We start from the raw sequence: 20,238 nt of genomic DNA, 5'->3' as shown, positions 1-20,238 counted from the left end.
AGTCTACTGTGGCTATCCCCATCTCAAACAAGTATGCTGTTTTGGCAAATGTAAGGGATGACAGACTCTCAGGGGAAGGCAGCACAGGCAGCCAGGTTTCCGGTACTGAGGCTGGCTGATATAACAATGAGTATGTCAGGTTCCAAGCAATCGATTGTGTTAGGGTGCTCACTAGTCAGTGGCACAATTCTATGGCCGATAGCGAGAAATCGGAATGGTGTGCTGCCTCCCTGGTGCCAGGATCAAGGATATCTCAGAGAAGGTACAGAATATTTTCAAAGGGGAGAGGGATCATCAGGAGATCGTTGTACACATTGGAGCTCATGACATTGGAACAGAAAAGGATGAGATTTTATGAAAAGAATGTGAGAAGTCAGGCAGAAATTTAAAAAGATGGCCCTTGAGGTTAGTAATATCTGGATTACTGGAGAGCAGAGGAATAGGAGGATGGAACAGATGACTGTGTGGCTGAAGTGCAGGTGCAGGGGAGAAGGATTCACATTTTTGGATCATTAGAGTGTCTTCTGGGCTAGAAGTGACCTGTGTAAGAGGGACAGATTGCACCTGAATTGGAAGGGGGCTAATATACTGGTGGTGAGATTTGCTAGAGCTGCTTGGGAGGGTTTAAACTAGTAAGTGGGGAGGGATAGGGTTTGGGACCCAGCGAGATAGTGAGGAAAGAGATCAGTCTGACACTGGTACAGCTGGGGAAAAGAGCAAATCAAACAGTCAGGGCAGGGAGGAACAAAGCAAAGAACGTGGTAGGACTCATAAATTAAACTGCATTTACTTCAATGCAAGAGGCCTAACAGATCAGACAGATGAACTCAGGGCACAGTTAGGAACATGGGACTGGGATATCATTGCAATTACAGAGACATGACTCAGATTTGGACAGGACTGGCAGCTTAATGTTGCCGGGTATTGATGCTATAGAAAGGATAGAAGTTTTGGGTTGGGCGGTTGTTGGCAAGAGAAGAACGGAAGCAGCGTTTTTGATTAGGGATAATATTATGCCTGTAATTCAGAAGGATATTCCTGGGAAGACGTCCAGGGAAGTTATTTGGGTGAAACTGAGAAATAAGAAAGGGATGTTCACCTTATTAGGATTGTATTATAGACCCCCCCAATAATCAGCAGGAAATTAAGAAACAAATTAGTAAGCAGATCTCAGTTATCTGTAAGACTAATAGGGTAGTTATGATAGGGGATTTTAACTTTCCAAACAGACGGGCACTACGACAGTGCTAAGGGCTTGGACGGCAAGAAATTTGTTAAGCGTATACAAGAAAATTTTATGATTCAGTATGTGGATGTACCGACTAGAGAAGGTGCAAAACTTGACCTAATCTTGGGAAATAAGACATGGCAGGTGACTGAGGTGTCAGTGGGGGAGCACTTGAGCCAGCGACCATAATTCTATTAGTTTTAAAATAGTGATAGAAAAGGATAGACTGAATCTAAAAGTTAAAGTGCTTATTTGGAGGAAGACTAATTTTGATGATATTAGGCAAGGATTTTCAAATGTTGATTGGTCGGGTGGATGTTTGCAGGTAAAGGGACAGCTGAAAAATGGGTAGCCTTAAAAAATGAGACAACAAGAGTCCAGGGACAGCATGTTCTTGTTAAGGTGAAGGACAAGACTGGTAGATGTAGGGAATTGTGGATGGCAAGAGAAGTTGAGGTTTTGGTCAAGAGGAGGGAGGAAGCACATGTCAGGTATAGACAGCAGAGATACAGTGAATCACCCGAAGTGTATAAAGGCAGCAGAAGTATGCTTAAGGGTGAAATCAGGAGGGCACAAAAGGGGTGTGAGATTGCCTTGGCAATTAGGGTTAGGGAGAATCCAAAGGGATTCTACAAATACATTAGGGACAAAAGGGTGGCTAGGGGAAAAATAGGCCCCTTAAAGATCAACAGGACCATCCATGAGTGGAACCGCAGGAGATGGGGGAGATACTAAACGAGTATTTTGCACTGGGGAGAACATAAAACATAGAATATAGAAAAGTGCAGCACAGCACAGGTCCTTCGGCCCACGATGTTGTGCCGTGGAATAATCCTAATCCAAAAATAAAATAACCTAACCTACATTCCCCTCAATTCACTGCTGTCCATGTGCATGTCTAGCAGTCGCTTAAATGTCACTAATGGCTCCGCTTCCACGACTTCCACTGGCAAACTATTCCATGCGCTCACAACTCTCTGGGTGAAGAACCTCTCTCTGATGTCTCCTCTATACCTTCCTCCTAACACCTTAAAACTATGACCCCTCATGGCAGTCAATCCTGCCCTGGGGAAAAGTCTCTGGCTATCGACTCAATCCATGCCTCTCATTATCTTGTACACCTCAATCGGGTCACCTCTCTTCCTCCTTCTTTCCAGAGAGAAAAGTCCAAGCTCAGTCAACCTCTCCTCATAAGACAAGCTCTCCAGTTCACGCAGCATCCTGGTAAACCTCCTTTGCACCCTTTCCAAAGCCTCCACATCTTTCCTATAATAGGGCGACCAGAACTGGACACAATATTCCAAATGTGGTCTCACCAGGGTTTTGTAGAGCTGCAGCATAACCTCGCGGCTCTTAAACTCAATCCCCCTGTTAATGAAAGCCAAAACACCATATGCTTTCTTAACAACTTTATCCACTTGGGTGGCAACTTTGACGGAGCTATGCACTTGAACACCAAGATCCCGCTGTTCCTCCACACTGCCGAGAATCCTGCCTGTAATCCTATATTCAGCATTTAAGTTCAACCTTCCAAAATGCATCACTTCGCATTTATCCAGGTTGAACTCCATCTGCCATTTCTCAGACCAGCTCTGCATACTGTCAATGTCTCGCTGAAGCCTGCAATAGCCCTCGATACTATCAACGGCACCTCCAACCTTTGTGCATCCGCAAACATACTAACCCACCCATCAACCTCCTCATCCAAGTCATTTATAAAAATTACAAAGAGCAGAGGCCCAAGAACAGAGCCCTGTGGGACACCACTCAGCACTGACCTCCAGGCAGAATACTTACCATCTACAACCACTCTCTGCTTCCTGTCAGTCAAACAATTCTGAATCCAGACAGCCAAATCACCCTGTATCCCATACCTCCTGACTTTATGAATGAGCCTGCCGTGGGGAACCTTATCAAATGCCTTGCTGAAGTCCATGTACACCACATCCACTGCTCAACCCTCGTCAACCTGTCTCGTGACTTCCTCAAAGAACTCAATAAGATTTGTAAGGCATGATCTGCCCCTCACAAAGCCATGCTGACTCCCTTTAATCACACTGTGCTTTTCCAAATAGTCATAAATCCTATCCCTCAGAATTCTTTCCAAAACCTTGCTGACCACAGACATAAGACTGACTGGTCTGTAATTTCCATGGATTTCCCTATTCCCTTTCTTGAAAAGAGGAACAACATTTGCCTCCCTCCAATCTTCCGGTACGACTCCCGTGGAGAGTGAGAGAAGGATATGGAAAATAGAGAATGTTGGGAAATAGATAGTGACACCTTGAAAAATGTCCATATTAGAGAGGAAGAGGTGCTGGACATCTTAAAATGCATAAAGGTGGATAAATCCTATGGACCTGATCATGTATACCCCAAAACTCTGTGGGAAGCTAGGGAAGTGATTGCTTGGCTCCTTGCTAAGGTATTTGTATCATCAACAGCCACAGGCGAGGCGCTGGAAGACTGCAGGTTGGTTTATGAAGTGCCACTATTTAAGTTTGGTGGTGGGAAAAGCCGGGGAACTACAGACTGGTGAGCCTGACATCAGTGGTGGGCAAGTTGTTGGAGGGAGTCCTGGGCTACATTTTTTACATGCATTTGGAAAGGCAAGAACTGATAGGGATAGTCAACATGGCTTTATGCGTGGGAAGTCATGATTCACTAGCTTGATTGAGTTTTTTTGAAGAAGTAACAAAGAGGATCGATGAGGGCAGAGCGGAGGACATGATCTCTATGGACTTCAGTAAGGCATTCAACAAGATTCCTCATGATAGACTGGCAAACAAGGTTGGAAGTGGACAATCAAGAAGGTTACCTCAGAGTACAAGGGGATCTTGAACAAATGGGCCAATGGACAGATAGATTTGCTTTCAGATAAATGTGAAATGCTGCATTTTGGAAAGGCAAATCAGGCAGGACTTATATACTTAATGTCAGGTCTGGAGGAGTATTGCTGAACAAAGGGGCCTTGGGGATTACAGGTTCATAGCTCCTTGAAAGCGGAGTCTGAGGCCGAAGTGGTGTGGATAGTGAAGAAGGCATTTGGAATGCTTGCCTTTATTGGTCAGTGCATTGGGTGTTGGAGTTGGGACCTTGTGTTGCGGCTGTACAGGGCACTGGTTCAGCCACTTTTGAAATACTGCATGCAATTCTGGTCTCCTACTATAGGAAGGATGTTGTGAAACTTGGAAGTGTTCAGAAAAGATTTCCAAGGATGTTGCCAGAGTTGGGCGGTTTAAGCTGTAGGGAGAGGCTGAATAGATTGGGGCTATTTTCCCTGGGGCTTCAAAGGTTGAGGTTTATAACCTTATAGAGGTTTATAAAATCATGAGGGACATGGATAGGATAAATAGACAAGGTCTTTTCCTCGGGGAATGGGAGTTAAAAATAGAGGGCATAAATTTTAGATGAGAGAGGAATTTAAAGGGACCCATGGGGCAACGCTTCACACAGGATGGTGCATGTATAGAATGAGATGTCAGAGGAATTGGTGGAGGCTGGTACAATTACAACATTTAAAAGGCATCTGGACGAGTATATAAGTAGGAAGCGTTTAGAGCAATGAGGGCCAAATGTTGGCAAATGGGACTAAATTTATCAGGAAGATCTGGTCAGCATGTGCAAGTTCGTCTGAAGGGTCTGTTTCCACGCTATCTGTTTCTGTAACCAATGACTCTATGATGTCCCATGAATGAAAATAATAGTGCCTGACTAGCTAAGTACAATCAATAAGAGATGGCTATAGGGATAGTGAATGCTTCAGGGTCACTGTTAAAACTTCTATCAAGTTGCTGATATGATCCTACTATTTAATAAAGGACGGAGAGGAGAAACCATAAACCTGACACCAGCCTTAGGGAAAATGCTAATACCTAAGAAAGGCCGTGATAAACGGACACTTAGAAAAGAATGGTAGAACTGGATAGATTCAACATGGGCTTGTAAAAGGAAAATCATTTATTAATCCTGTCAATTTTTTTTGAGAATGTGGCCAATAGAATAGATTAATTACAATAGGCTATGGGGAACAGTGGATGTAGTCTATATTGATTTTCAGAAAACATCTGATACTTCAGACTGACAAACAAACTTAGATCAGCTGGGACTGGATGGAATATCCTAGCCGGGGTTGAAAACAGGTTAACGGATAGAAAAGGGAGAATAGGAATAAATAGCTCATTATCAGTTTGACAGGCTGTGACTAGTTGGATAATGCAATGATCAGTGCACAGGCCTGAGCTAGTCACAATCTACACCAATGATTTGGATGTGAGGTTCAAATGCAATATTTATAAGGTTGTAGATGGAAACAAAACTCAATGGATGGGAACAATGTGAGGAGAATGCAAAGATGGTCCAAAAGGGTTTGGGAAAGCTAAACTAAAATTTGGCAGATGGAATCCATAATGCTGAGAAATGTGAGGTTACCCACTTTGATAGTATATTTAGAAGAATATTTCTTAAATGGTGAGGCAGGATGGATGTTTCCCCTGGGAAACCAGGGGACAGAGGTCCGAATAAGGGACAAGCCATTTAGTACCGAGATGAAGTGGAATTTCTTTACTTGGAACGTGGCGAGTTTTTGGAATTTTCTGCAGCAGAAGGCTGTGGAAGCTCAGCCATGGAGCAGATTGATGGGACTTGAAATATTAAAAGCATCATGGGATATTGAGATAATGGGAGGAAGTGGTGCTGAAGTACATCAGCCATGATTACAATGAATGATGGAGCATGTTTGAAGGGCTGAATGGCCTTACCTGTTCCTACTTCTTATGTTTTTATTTGTTTCTCAATGATGTGGTGTGGTGATGGGATATTTAAATTGTCAAGTATTCATGAAAATGATGCTCTTTACTGAAAAGGTGTTCTCTATACTCACTCAGGTTGGCAAGATCCCACATGCAGCGGATTAAACCCGAGAAGTTTCCAATATTTAATTTATAAATGAAATAAATGAGTTGTTGGAGCAATATTGGGACCTACCACTGGCTGTGTGACAATACTGGCTTCTCTTGGTCATGGGCCTGCATGTGAGGGAACAGGCCGTTTTGCAACTCACACATCTTTGGGCGGAGGGGGCAGGATATTGCCTGAAGAGTAAAGTCTGGACTGCAGGACTTGCTTCTTTCGTTTTCCTGCTCTGTCTCAATGTTTAGGAGTGGTGTCTCAAATGCGATTTTTCTTGGTGGAGAATTGGTGGTGAACTCCTCCCAGACGCTGCCATCCTGTGAGGACAGCTTCATGGTGTCATTGTCACATTCTCTTTGTCCTCCCCTGGAATGCCGGCTATGTGAGAATTCCTTTTTCTCAGCCCTCAAATGGTAAGTGAAGGGTTAATAGGAGATTCCGACAGCTTGAAAGGATCTTAACAAAAAGGATGTGGGCTAAGGTGACAGTCCTGCCCACAGGATATAGAGAAGTCCACTGGGCTTCGGAAGCTGTATTTGATCTACTGCTGATCTCAATCTCTGGAAGTCTTGTTTCTGCTGTGAAAATGACTTTCAGTTTTTGATCTTAACTCATTAAGGAAAACATACAACTGCTGATTTTATACTGGTATCAAGAAAAACTTCAAAATTTGTTTTTGAGATGTCCCATTCAAGTCCAAAGCTTTGAGACAAGGCCAAATAATAATCCTTCAATAAGGCAACAGTTACATTTCTTAGAATTCCTACGGTGCGGATTCAGACCATTTGGCCCAGTGTGGACCCTCCAAATAGCATCACACTCAGATCCATCATCCTACCCTTTAACCCAGCATTTCCCATATTTGAAATGTGGGAGGAAACTCACACAGACATGGAGTGAATGTGTAGACTGCACACAGACAGTCACCTGAGGCTGGAATCAAACCCAGATCCCTGGCACTGAGAATCAGCAATGCTCACCACTGAGCCATTGTGTGCCCTGTTAATATGCCACCCTTTACATTGTGAGAGAGGCGTGATATAGCAGTCAATATTGTGAATGTAAATCTAGAACTACAGGTTAATGTTCATGGGTTCAAATCCCAAAATCGCTTTAAATGGATTTTAAATACACTTAATACACCTCGAACATAAACATAACCTTAGAAGAAGTGACCATGAAGCTTACTTCAATTGTTATAATAATCCAGCTGGTTCACGAATGTTCTCTATTCTTTTGGATGCCATATTAAAAGAAGCACATGAACACATTCGAGACAGTGCAGAAGTGATTAATGAGAATAGTTCCAAAGGTTAGAAACTTGAGTTCTGTGGATAGATTGGAGAGGTTGAGACTGTTCTTCTTGGAGAGAAGAAGGCTAAGAAAAGATTTGATAAAGGTGTTCAAAGTCATGAGTGGGCTGGATAGAGTATATTGGAAGGAACTGCTCCTGCTTGGGTGATGAACAAGAAACAATGGGCATGGATTTTAAGTGATTTGCTAACGGAGCAAATGGGATGTGAGGAAAAAAAGACCATTTCGCACAGCAAGGCGTTAGGATAGCAAATGCACTGCCTGGAAGTGTGGTGGATGCAGATTGCATTGAGACATATGAGAGGGCATTGATGCAGACACAATAGGCTGAATGGCCTTCTTCTGTGCCATAACACCTCTGTGATGCTGGAAACTCTCCCAGAGCACCTCAAGCTGGATCAATTATTGACAATAGGTGTCATCAAGTCATTTAAGGAAATATGAGGACAGGTGACCAAAAACTTGTTCAAAGGGGTATGTTTTAAGGAGAGGCTAAATAGAAGGTGGTGCGGTAAGGAGGCAGTGAGTTTTATGGAGGGAATTTGAGACCTTTTTGAACAATGATATTAATCATTCCACCATTGGTATCGGTGCTTTCTCTGAGCTCTGGAATTCTTGCCCTTAACTTTTCCACCACTCTTCCTTTCACTCATCCTTGAAGAAACACCTTTAAATTTATCTCTTTAAACAAGCTTTTGGTCACCTGAGTGAATATCTGTCTATGTGACATAGTCACATTATTTCTTAAAAGGAGCACCTTGTTTACTTTACCAAAGTGTCTCAGTGTAAACACATGGCTGTTGTGGTGTTTTTGTTGAAAGTGGTGAAAACCTTTAACATATCTCACAAGAAACTGGTGTCGACTGAAACTACAGCTAACTCCTTGCCAACTACAGTAATAGCACTTCAAAAGAATGTCATTGGCTGAGAAGGGTTTGGGACATCCTGTGGTTAGGAAACGAATGAAGCTTAATTAATACAGGTCTTTGTTCCTTTTAATTGAAGTCTGTGTCGTGCAGAATTTTGCAATGGCCGTTGCTTTATTATGTTTTCATAAGCTGCACTTTGGACCTGGTTCAAGGAGTGAAACTGTGTGTCATCTCAGACAGGTGAAAGTCTGCGTACTCAGGTTTGATAGGATCTGCTGCAGTGAGCCAAGTAATGCCTTGCACCAATTTGTTTCAGAACCTCATACATATTGCTGTGAAGGGTTGTGATCTGAGTATAATTTTTTGAAAGATTAGGTGGGCCCATATAAATATGTTTTCAACTTTTAATCAAAGGGCACTTTGCTCAGGGAAAAGGCACTGGTCCAACTCCCTGATGCACTTTCAAGGAGCAAAGTACTTGGATGCGATTGCACAGTCTGAACTTTCAGGGACAGGTCATATGACTAGTTTGTGAGTGTAATAATTTTTGAACTCAGTCACAGAAAAGTTGAACAACTTGAAGAGCAAAAGCCCACTCTCTCTTTGCAACACTTCTCCACAGAACAAGTGAGCTGAAAACCCACCAGAAATAATTGTTAGCACTCATAGAGGATTCCTGGGCAGAATTTTTTGGAATCTATCTGCCACAACTTTTGTGTGTGTGTGTGTGTGTGTGTGTGTGTGTGTGTGTGTGTGTGTGTGTGTGTGTGTGTGTGTGTTTACAACATGCCCCAAAATTGTCCTCTTAATCGTCTTGTGATATGGTGGTAATGCCCCTATCTCTGGGCCAGGAGACCTGGGTTCACAATGACAATCACACCAGAGATGTGTAATAAGTTCACTGAAAAGATGCTAGGTTCATCAGGTGATTTGGTGGTGATAAAAAAAAACCTTCAGCACTGTATAAAAGATTTTAAAGAACAAGAAAGCGAAAAGCATTGTTATCCACTATCCAGACACACGTCAGCACTCTGTTTTGCTGCTGGGTTTTGGTTGCGGAGGAGTCCTTCTGATTTCCAGCAGTAACCTGGAGTGGAGGGTATTGTGTAATCACAGATTGCAGTGGTTCATAGACTTCCAGTACAAGTGCTTCATACTTTAGAATCTCTACGGTGTGGGAGCAGGCTATTTGGTCCATTGAGTCTGCACCGCTCCTCTGAAGAGTAACCCACCCAGACCGACCTCCCCTACCCTATTCCAGTAACCCTGTATTTCCCACGGCTAATCCATCTAGCCTGCACATCTCCAGATGCCATGGGCAACATAGCGTGACCAATCCACCTAACTGACACATCTTTGGACAGAGGGAGGAACCGATGTGCCCAAAGAAAACCCATGCAGACATGATGAAAATGTGCAAACTCAACGTAGACAGTTGCATGAGGCTGGAATCGAACCCAGATCCCTGGCGCTGTGAGGCAGCAGTTCTAATCTCTGAGCTACCAAGCTTATTTTATGACTGTGGATTCCACAGGTCATATATATATATATTAGCTGTTGCACTCCCTGCTTGAATACATTAAAGACTTGTTTTTGTTCTTTTGCAGTGTCTCCACCTCTGGTGAGTTATTTAATTGTCCACAACTGGATGTGGCAGGCCTACAGAGCCTAAGTCTGATCCTTTGATTGTAAGTACACTTAGCCCTGTCTGTTGCATGCTGACTCTGCTCTTTGGCATGCAGGTAATCCTGTATTGTGACTTGTCTAGTTTGAAACCTCATTTGTAGGTTTGTCTGGTACTGCTCCTGGCATGCCCTCCTGCATTCAACCAGGCTGACCTTGCAGGGTGATGGTCAGGGTAGCTATGATAGACTATGAAGTTAAATGCTTTGGTTGAATATGTAACATGCCCTATTTACCACTTATAATGCCACACAATAGAATGGAGAATGTTCTCAATGTGAAGGCAGGACTTAGCCTCCACAAGGACCATTTGTTGGTCACTCTTGCTGTGACTGCCATGGGCAGATGCAGCTGCACTAGACAGATTGATGAGGATGTGGTTAAGTGTACATTTCCCTCAAATTGGTTTCTTCAGCACCTGCTGCAGACTCAGTCTAACAGCTATGTCCTTTAGGACTTGACCAGTTCAGACAGTAGTGACGCTGCCAAATGACTCAGTGATAGACATTGAACCCACCCACTACATTCTGCACCTTTGACATGCATAGTGCATCTTCCAAGTGGTGTTGAATGTGAAGGAGCACTGATTCATCAGTTGAGGGAGGATGATGCATATTAACCCACAGGAGTTTCCTTCCCCTTGTTTGACTTGATGCCATGAGATTTCATGGAGATTAGACAAAACCTCTCCAAGTCAATCACTGTTCTCAACACTTCTCAAACCAACTCAAGCAGAAGTCAACAGCAAAAGCATGTAGCTATCACCAGTCACATGACTTACAGGAAACTTTTAGTTTAATGTCCGCAGTGAACTTTCAATGACCTCTTTCAAATAAATAAATTCAGGTTTTTGCACAAAACTTGAAATAAATGAATTTTCCACATTCCTGCAGAACTTAATGCCTGTTAGCAATATTAAATATAAAGTGTCTTCAAAGCACAGATATTAAGCGTTTTTATATATAACAGTAATATCCCCCGAAAAGCGAATATGTTTGTAAAATGTGATTTCTACTTTATACGTCCATGTGGACTCTGCTGGAACTGGTTAGCATTTTCTTATTGTGCAATTATCATAAGCTTTATAACTAATCACGGTATGTTCTTTACTGCTGACATCAGATTTACAGGTCTGTAGTTCCCATATTCTCCCTCCCTTGTTGCTTAACATGTGAAAATGTCAATAATGAAATGATCAGGTTCTGGTGACTTGTTAACTTTCAGTCTCATTATGTTTATTGGTCATTCTTTATGAATACTGAGTTCTTTTAGTTCCTCATTTGTCCTAGTCTTCTGACTCTGATAATCTCTGGGAGAGTTTTGTAATTTCTACTGTGAAGAGAAATACAATTTTAATACCTATTTTTCTAATCAAACTGTTCAGACCTGTCATTATAGACCTCTAGAGCAGGTGGGACTTGAACCTGGGCCTCCTGGTCCAGTGAGAGGGTCACTACCACTGTGCCAGAAGGGAGCCTCTTGCTATTTTACATTCATATTCCATTTTCCCTTTCTTTATCAGTTCCCTATACCTTCTTTGCTGAATTCTAAAATGCTCCCAATCTTCAGGCTTACTAATTTCCTGACAATAAGCATCTTCTCAAGGCTCCTTTGACTTCAGCCTCCAAACCCGTCACTACACCCATAAACCACAAAGAGTAGCTGATCCTTGGGATCATGACTACCAACCATTCCATCCAACCCTCTTGCCTTGGAACTTTAGGTTGAAATTTTAGGACCTCCTTTGTTGGACACTGACAGTGCATCTACCCCAGATGTACTGTAGATGTTCCCATGCAAGGACTAGGTGACACAAAATTAAGTCGTTGGTCAAGAGATTCAGAGACAATGGGAGGAAAAGCTATTTTACACAATGAGTGATAATGGGCTATGATTCATTGCCCATAAAGATATTTTCAAGAGCAAATTGACTGGCATTTGAAAGAAATGAGCCTACAGGATTACAAGAATAGAATTGGAAAGTTGGATCTCTCTGTGGTGAGCTGGCATGGACCTGATGGACTGAATGGCCTCCCTCTGTGCTCTAAATGACTCTCTGATTTTCCAACCTTAAGAAGTCAACACCACTTTCTCAAAAATAATGAGGAAGGACAACAAGTGATAATGATCCTCACCTTGTGTGATTGAATGAAAAGGAAGTGGATATAACAAATGAAGCAGGTGAAGCTGAGTACCACTATGCACAGAGCTTTGTTATGAGTACGTTCCAGAGTTTGTCTGGTATGATATCCAATGTCACTGCCAACATGTGAGGCTTCCATGGCTATTAAGTGAGGTGTCCCATTGCCATTGCTAATAGATAAATTTCCTCAAGTCTAAAATTGAGGTGCACAATGACTGACAAGACAGGTATCCCTATCTAACAAGTGAGGTATCCTATATCTAACAGGTGAAATATCCCATATCCAACAGATAAGGTACAGCATATCTAATAGGTAGTACCATATCTAACAGGGGAGGTGCTCTACTGCTAAAATCTATGCAGGTGTTACTCCCAAAGTCAGTGAAAGCATTACAAATATTATACAGTAAATCTCAGCTAAAAGTTTTGTGTTTTGCTCCTGATAAACATCCCAGAATCAAGTGACAAGCTGTTACAGCATTCCTCAATGTATTCCAGCATACATTCCCTCATCCTTCATGGTATAATTTTCCATTTGGTACGTGTAAATTTGTGAGCTCCACATTCAGGCTGTCAACTTGTATTGTTCATGAAATATCACGTCAGGGATTTGGCTCAATCGCAGTTAGAGGGTGACAATCCAAAATAAACAGTCTGAGTTTTATGTGTACTGAATATTTGAAATGTTCATTGTGTTAGACATCCTGCACTAGCACTCAAATTCAGATCTGTGTGGGGCAGGCTGTGATAGCTCATTGCAAGAAATTCTTTAAAGCAATATTGGCATTTCTTTGGCATGTTTAATTTTTAACAAGATCAATCACAGGATGTGGGTGTTACTGCCTAGACCAGCATTTATAGCCCGTTCCTAATTGCCCAGATTAGAGTCAAGAGTTAACCACATTACTGGAGTTACATGCAGCGCCAGACAAAGTAGGAATGGCAGCTTCCCTTCTCTGCAGGATACCATGGTGGGATTTGAGTTTATGTCCAAGAACCATAGGGAATTACTAGCTCAGTAACAATACCAAATACCATCACCTCCTCCTGTCGTTTGAACATGCTTCTCTGAAGTGTCTTAGGATGTCTGAGCATGTAACAGGTGGCGTATGAATGGAACTGCTTGTTCATGTAAAGGTTCAGGCCAATGAGGTTTACAGCAGCTGATGAATTGAGACAGAATGGAGGTGGGCAATATTACATAGATAAATAGGTAGACTTGCTGATGGAGGGGATATAGGGTGGGAAGCCAGCTCAGTGTCAAATAAGACATCTAGTTCCTTAGTGACCTGGTTTATCCCATAACCACTGGCTAGGAGGGGGTGGACGCAATGACTAGGAAATGGTATTCTTGGACTCGTAAGTAGGCATTTGATAATGTTGCTCACAAGATACCATTCGTTCAAGATGAAATTGAGAGAGAATAATTGACCTGGTTCGGAAGCTGGAGATACTCTAATGTGGAGGCTGTTTCCTGCAAGGATCTGACCAGGGGCCTCAACGTTTTACCATGTTTATCATCAGCTGATGGAATAGAAAGTTAGATTTATCATATTTGTTGGTGATGCAATAATGGGTGGCATTGTAAATATCGTAGATAGAGATGTAAAATTTCAAAAAGATATTGCAAGTTAACTAAATGGGAAAAACTGGGGTTTCATTGGGGGAAAAGATGACGTCATCAATTATGAGCCTAAGAACGATGCAGGGCATGTTCAAAACGGTATAAATAAGACACAGTGGAGATTTCAGGGGCAGGCTTCCATGTCCAGATACAGTGATTCAGCTTGAACATGTACCAAAAAAAATCAAAGAGGCTAATATCATGCATGTCTTTTGTATTCTCAAGGGCTAGAATTCAAAGGAATAACAGTAATTCATCAGCTATACAAAGCCCTTGTTAGAGCACATCTGGAATACACTGGCAACTACACTTTCTAAGTGATTCATTGGCCTTGGAGAGAAAACAGTTTAGGTTTACAGGAATGATACTGTGACCCTGGATGCTAATTTCACTCTCCATATGCATCATGCTTGATTCCTGAGTATTGCTAATGATCACTTGTTTCATGATCTCACAAAAGAGCAAGACAAAGAGGCAGACCCTGAGTCAAGGGATTACCCAAACTTTGGTAGTTTATCTTCCTGGAATTTGGAAGTTATTTGTTAATTGTATTTTTAAAACAAGGATAAACAACTAAAAGGTATTACAAAACAAAGAACCATGGAAATCTAAAACAAAAACAGCAGTCACTGGAAAAACTCAGCTGGTCTGGCAGCATCTATAGATAGAAAGCAGAGTTCATGTTTTGGTCCAGTGACCCTTCTTCAGAGCTTCAGTAATTCTGTTCTCTCTCCACAGAAGCTGCTAGGTCTGCTGAGTTTCTTTAGCAACTTCTGTTTCTGTTACAGCTAAAGGGGTTTTATCGATCAAGCATCCAGAGCACATATAAAGAAGTGCTTCCAAGGATAGTGGGCTCTGAAGAGGCTGAGGTGAATCATTACTGCACGAAGCAAATATTTTAAATCAAATTGATATGTTTCCTTTGAGATTCCAACTTTTATTACAATGTTTCTGTCAGGGACTGTCAATTTTTTATTTGTTTTGGTTTGGTTTTCATTGTTTTAATTAAATGTGCAACAAGGGAGCATGGCTTTAAGGGGGCATTATTTCCCGTTTTGGTAAATTAGGTTTTGTTTGCTTTAAGCAACTTCTGAAGAGAATGAACTTATACTAACCTGCAATAGGACATTAAGGTGTTTCCTATGTGTATTAAATTGCAAACATTGTTTTCATTTGTTTTTGAAGGGTGTTCTCTTCAAGTTTTGTTTTTCCGTTTTGCGGAGGCAATGCCCTCATGGTATTATCGCTGGACTATTAATCCAGAGACCCAAGTAACATTCTGGGCACCCGGGTTTGAATCCCGCCATGGCTGATGGTGGAATTTGAATTCAATAAATATCTGGAATTGAGCATCAAATGATGACTGTGAATCTATTGTCGATTGTTGGAAAAACCCATCTGGTTCACTAATGTCCTCTAGGGAAAGAAACTGCTATCCTTACCTGGCCTGAGTTCAGATCCACAGTGATGTGGTTGACTCTTATGGTTGACTCTTAACTGCCCCCAGGGCAATTAGGAACGGGCAATAAATGCTGCTTAGCTAGCAATGCTGCCATCCCATGAATGAATAAGGTCCCTTTATGTCTTTGGGCTCTCACTTTAAACCTATGCCCACCAGTTTTGGACTCCCCTAGCCTGGAGAAAAGACCTTGGCTATTCACCCTATCTTTGACCCATATCTAATTTTACATTCTACTGTGTAACTTGGGGTATATTTATCATTGGAAGGATGATTTTCATCAACATTTTCAAGGGGGAATTAATGCAGTAGACTGAATGCTTTCAGGCAGGGGTGCAGTTCATGGGTTAAAACTGAGAGCAGGGCTTTCACCAATGAAGAGGAAAGAAAATACTCTCAATGGTCCAGGTAGCAGTTTGGGACATGCTTCCACAAACTAATTGCTGGGTTAAATGATGATTTTAAAATGTAGATTGATATGGTCTCAATTAACCAAAAGAATTTTGGGATGTGGTTTAAAAGCAGCGATATTGAGTGAGGTTTTAGGTCAGCTAATATTTAACTCTGTAATGAGGCTGGGTCATGGAGCTAAATGTTGTCCTCCTGTTCCAATGTTTCTGCAGTCCTTGGCAGCGGAGAGGGGCGTGGGATAATTCAAGATGAAGAAAGGGCTGGCAACAGTTCAATAGTACCGCCTGTTGTAAAGAAAATGTTTGAAGACTTGTTCCACTGGACTTTCCACATTTTGGGCCTTTACCAAGCATTGTTTTTGATGATAAAATTTTGGTTTGCTGTTCTGTGACTGAATGTGCCCTGAGGAAACAGAGGAGTGATTGTTTCAAGCTGTAATTGTGGTGTTTTCCTGATTTTAGTGAGAATTTATCAATCTCTTTCTTTCAGTGGTGGGAGCATACACTCTGACTGAGAATAGAGAGGTGTGATTGACTCACCCGTTTGGGCAACCTTCTTATTTAAAGGGCCACTTGGGAGGTATGACTTCCACCCAATTTATTCTACAAGTCTTTCTCTGCTCTTGTCCCACAACCACAAAGATGGGCAGGGGTGTTCTCCATAGTGCCCTAGGCTAATCACCCCTCAACTAACGATAGATTATCCAGTCATTTCATACTGTTTTGTGCACACGCCAAGCAATGATATCCTGCATTGCAACAGCAACACTCCAAAAAGTAATTCATTGGCTGAAATTACATTGTGATGCCTAGAAGTTCTGAAAGGTGATATACATTGAAGACCTTTAAATGCTACTCCTTGCCTGATGTTTAATGGCCTGCATGCTATTGGTCCCCCTCACCCTTCTCTCCCTCTCCTGCATATTATTGCTGTTGATCACGAGAAAGGATTACAAAGTGGATATTGGGATTTCATCTCATCGCTATAAACTGCTAAGGTATTTTGGGAGCTTTAGTAATTAGATAAGTGCAAAATGTTGAGATTGTTTCACTTTTAAATTTGCAGCGACAAATGCTCAGCGGGTCTGGCAGCATCTATGGGAAAAGAAAGCGTTAATAACCTTGTGTCAATATTATCCTTGTCAGTTTAAGTAAGCTGACTGCTGAACAGAGCACTGATTAGATTGGCAGGGAACATTGAAGATAAAATCAAGCAAATAGGTTGCCCTGCAGTAAATGTGTTCTAATTCAATGTAAGAGATTACTATCTAGTTGAAGATCCTGGTTGCCTCTGACAAATACTTCTCTCTTTCTCTCCCTCCAGCCAACTCACTATGTCTACTCTATTTCAATGCTTCCACTTTCACAGAGGCTACTCAGCAGTCACACAGCTCCCATACACAATGAAAATGATTTAACAGCTCAGGCTGGCGATTTTGCATTTCTAATTATTATTCTAACACTGTAAATCTTGAACAAAACATGGTTAGGTGTTGCACTGGAGAAAATAAGAAAGATAATTTTGAGAGGGTGGATGGCAGGGAAAATTAAATGATGAAAGATTTCCTGGTGCAAGGTCCAGCTGGATATTACTTCACTCCTGGGATGTGGATATCCCTGTTTGAACCAGGATATATTGTCTGACCCTAGTTGCCACCGTCAACCGCTGTAGGTAGTCCCACAATGCCCTTAGGGAGTGAGTTCCAGGATTTTGACCCAATGATCCTGAGGAAAGGCAATATATTCCCAAGTCAGGATGGCAACTGGCTTGGAGATGAAGTTACAGGTAGTGGTATTCCCATATACCTGCTGCCTGTGTCCTTCTAGGTGGCAGTGGTCTTCTGAAAAGTACTGTCTAAGGAATGTCTGGTGAGTTTGTGCAGTGCATACTATAGATGCTGCTAATGAGAGTTGGCGGTGGAAGGGGCAATTTTTTTGTGGATATCATAGAATCACAGCATCCTTACAGTGTGGAACAGGCCATTCAGTCCATTGAGTTCATACCACACAGGTCCATCCGCCTACCCTATCCCTGTGACTCTGCATTTCTCATGGCTAATCCTACCGGACAAACACTCAGGACATATTAGCGTGGTGAATCTACTTAGCCTGCACATCCATGGACACGATATGGGCAATTTAGCATGGCCAATCCACCTAACCTGCCATTCTTTGGAGTATGGGAGGAAACTGGAGCACTCAGAGGAAACCCAGGCAGACATGGGGAGAAAGTACAAACTCCACACAGACAGTCACCTGAGGGTGGAATCAAACCTGGGTCCTTGGCACTGAGAAGCAGCAATATTAACCACTGAGCCACCACGCCACCCAAATGATGCCAATCATGATTTGACTGGTTGCTGTTCATCTTCTTGATTGTTATTGGGTGAGCATTCAGTCAAACAAATGGGGAATATTCCATTGCACTCTTCACTTTTGCCTGGTAGATCATGGACAGGTGGTGTGTGTATGCACCCTGTTCCGGTGGTCATAGTATTTATGGCTGGTCCAGTTCAGTCTCTAGTCAATGGTACCCCTCAGGATACTGATAATGACTAGCATCGGCAATGCTAGTGCCATTGAAAATCTACAGATTCGCCGTTTGGTGCCATTTTAAAACGCAGAAAAATAAACCAAATCATAGAACATAAAGACAGAAAAATAAAGAAACAGCGTTTACATTTACAGTCTTCCTTGTTAAGTGTTCTGTCACTCTTGTGGTGGCACAGTGGCTCAGTGGTTAGCACCGCTGCCTCACAGCGTCAGGAACCGAGGTTCAGCCTCAGCCTTGGCCGACTGTCTGTGTGGGGTTTGCACGTTCTCCCAGTGTCTGCGTGGGTTTCCTCTGGGTGCTCCGGTTTTCTCTCACAGTCCAAAGATGTACGGGTTACGTGGATTGGCCATGCTAAATTGCTCATAGTGTCCAGGGATGTGCGTTCTAGGTGGATTAGCCATGGGAAAGACAGGGTTACAGGAATGGGGTGGGTCTGGGTGGCATGCTCTTTGGAATACCAGTGTGGACTTGATGGGTTGAATGGCCTGTTTCCATACTATAGGTTTTCAATGATTCTTCGGTGTCATCTCACGTCTACTGCCACTGTGTCCTCACTGGACCTCATTAATGCAGCTACCACCAGTACCACACTATCCCAAACTTTCCTCCATTTCTGCCGCGAGTGCACTTTGGAGGCACCTTGCCAATATAGCCACTGGCGAAGCTGAAGGGCCTCTATGGATAAAATTCTCTGATTGGGGACGGTCATTGTCTGTCTCTTGTGTTGCTCGAATATTCCTAATATTATTGTGCTGTGCTTTGTCACTGAATGACCTAACGATCGAATCATTTCTGGGAAATTTCCCTGTTTTATTTATTTTTAATAATGCCTCAGAAAACATCAGTAAGAAAGTATGCAATGCATTGGCATATTTTCAGACTGGAAGCTTGTTCACCTTTATGAAAATCTCTCTGACTAAAGTTGGAGATTGAATGATATTGCTTCAACAGTGAACTTGCAACTCTGACAACTACAGCTCAGGGGGTCATACCCTTGAGTCTGAGTCAGAAGATTTAGGGGTTTAAATCCAATTTCATAGTCCTGAATGCTGCAAGTAGGGTCTCTCAGTGCTGGCATGGGAGTTTAGCAATGTCTGTGGCTGTCTTCTGAGACATTAAACTGAAGGTCCATCTGTCCTCAAGTGAATAGATACTATCCCTCGACAAGGTTTTGTTTGAAAGGTGTGGTAATTTGGCCTAATGTCCTCACTAAAATACATCTGTCAAATTGCCATTGTCATACAGCATTGTTTGTGGGTGTTACCTGTGAAAGTGAGCTCACTTTCCTCTAAAGATACTTAATTGGCTGTGAATTCCATTGAGGTATCTCAAAAATTATGAAGGACACTAAATAAAGACAAGAGACCGAAAGAATTGCCGATGCTGCAAGTCAGAAGCAAATGAAATTGCTGGAAAAGCAAATAGCAGCACCTGTGGAGAGAAATCAGTTAATGTTTTGGGTTCGGTGACCCTTCTTCAAAGCTTCAAATAAAGACAAGTGTAGACTGGGCAACCACGTTGCTGAACATCTACGTTCTGCACTCAAAAAAGACCCTGAGCTTCCAGCTGCCTGCCACTTTAATGCACCACCCTGCTCCCAGGCCAACATCTCTATCTTAAGCTTCCTGCAGTGTTCCAGTGAAGCTCAGTGCAAGCTGGAAGAACAACACCTCATTTCCCATTTGGGGACCCTGCACCCTTTGGACTCAATATCGAGTTCAATAATTTTAGGGCCTGAACTCTCCCATGCTCTAGCCCCCTACCCCACACACCAGGCCTTGTTATCATATAGTCTGCCATTACACACTGCCTATTATTAGCCACTAACAGTCTCCATGAACAGCTATTCACCTTCCTAGCCACTTCGGTATTTACTCCTTTGACAATCCAACTGTTCTCCTTTCTCTTTGTGCTCTATCCCCACCTATTGTTTACTCCTGACCCTCTGCATATAAACTGACATTTTCCTCGCTACCATCACTGGGCTCAAAACTTTAATTTCTCTTCGCCAATGCTGCCAGACACACTCAGCTTTTCCAGCAA

At 42.4% G+C, this 20,238-nt stretch overlaps 1 protein-coding gene across 1 annotated transcript in view; it reads left to right on the top strand.

Annotated features, from left to right (window-relative positions):
* The first annotated feature begins 9,991 nt into the window (after positions 1-9,991).
* LOC125457787 (phospholipase D1-like) overlaps positions 9,992-20,238 on the top strand; it is a 169,598-nt gene continuing 159,351 nt past the window's right edge. Inside the window, exon 1 of the mRNA XM_059651188.1 lies at positions 9,992-10,010. The gene's annotated coding sequence lies outside the window, so the exon portion shown is untranslated. The remainder of the gene's footprint in view (positions 10,011-20,238) is intronic.

The sequence above is a fragment of the Stegostoma tigrinum genome, chromosome 14, assembly GCF_030684315.1.
Source record: "Stegostoma tigrinum isolate sSteTig4 chromosome 14, sSteTig4.hap1, whole genome shotgun sequence".
Classification (NCBI taxonomy): domain Eukaryota; kingdom Metazoa; phylum Chordata; class Chondrichthyes; order Orectolobiformes; family Stegostomatidae; genus Stegostoma; species Stegostoma tigrinum.
The sequence above is the reverse complement of the archived record's forward strand: the minus strand, read 5'-3'. Positions and strand labels throughout refer to the sequence as shown.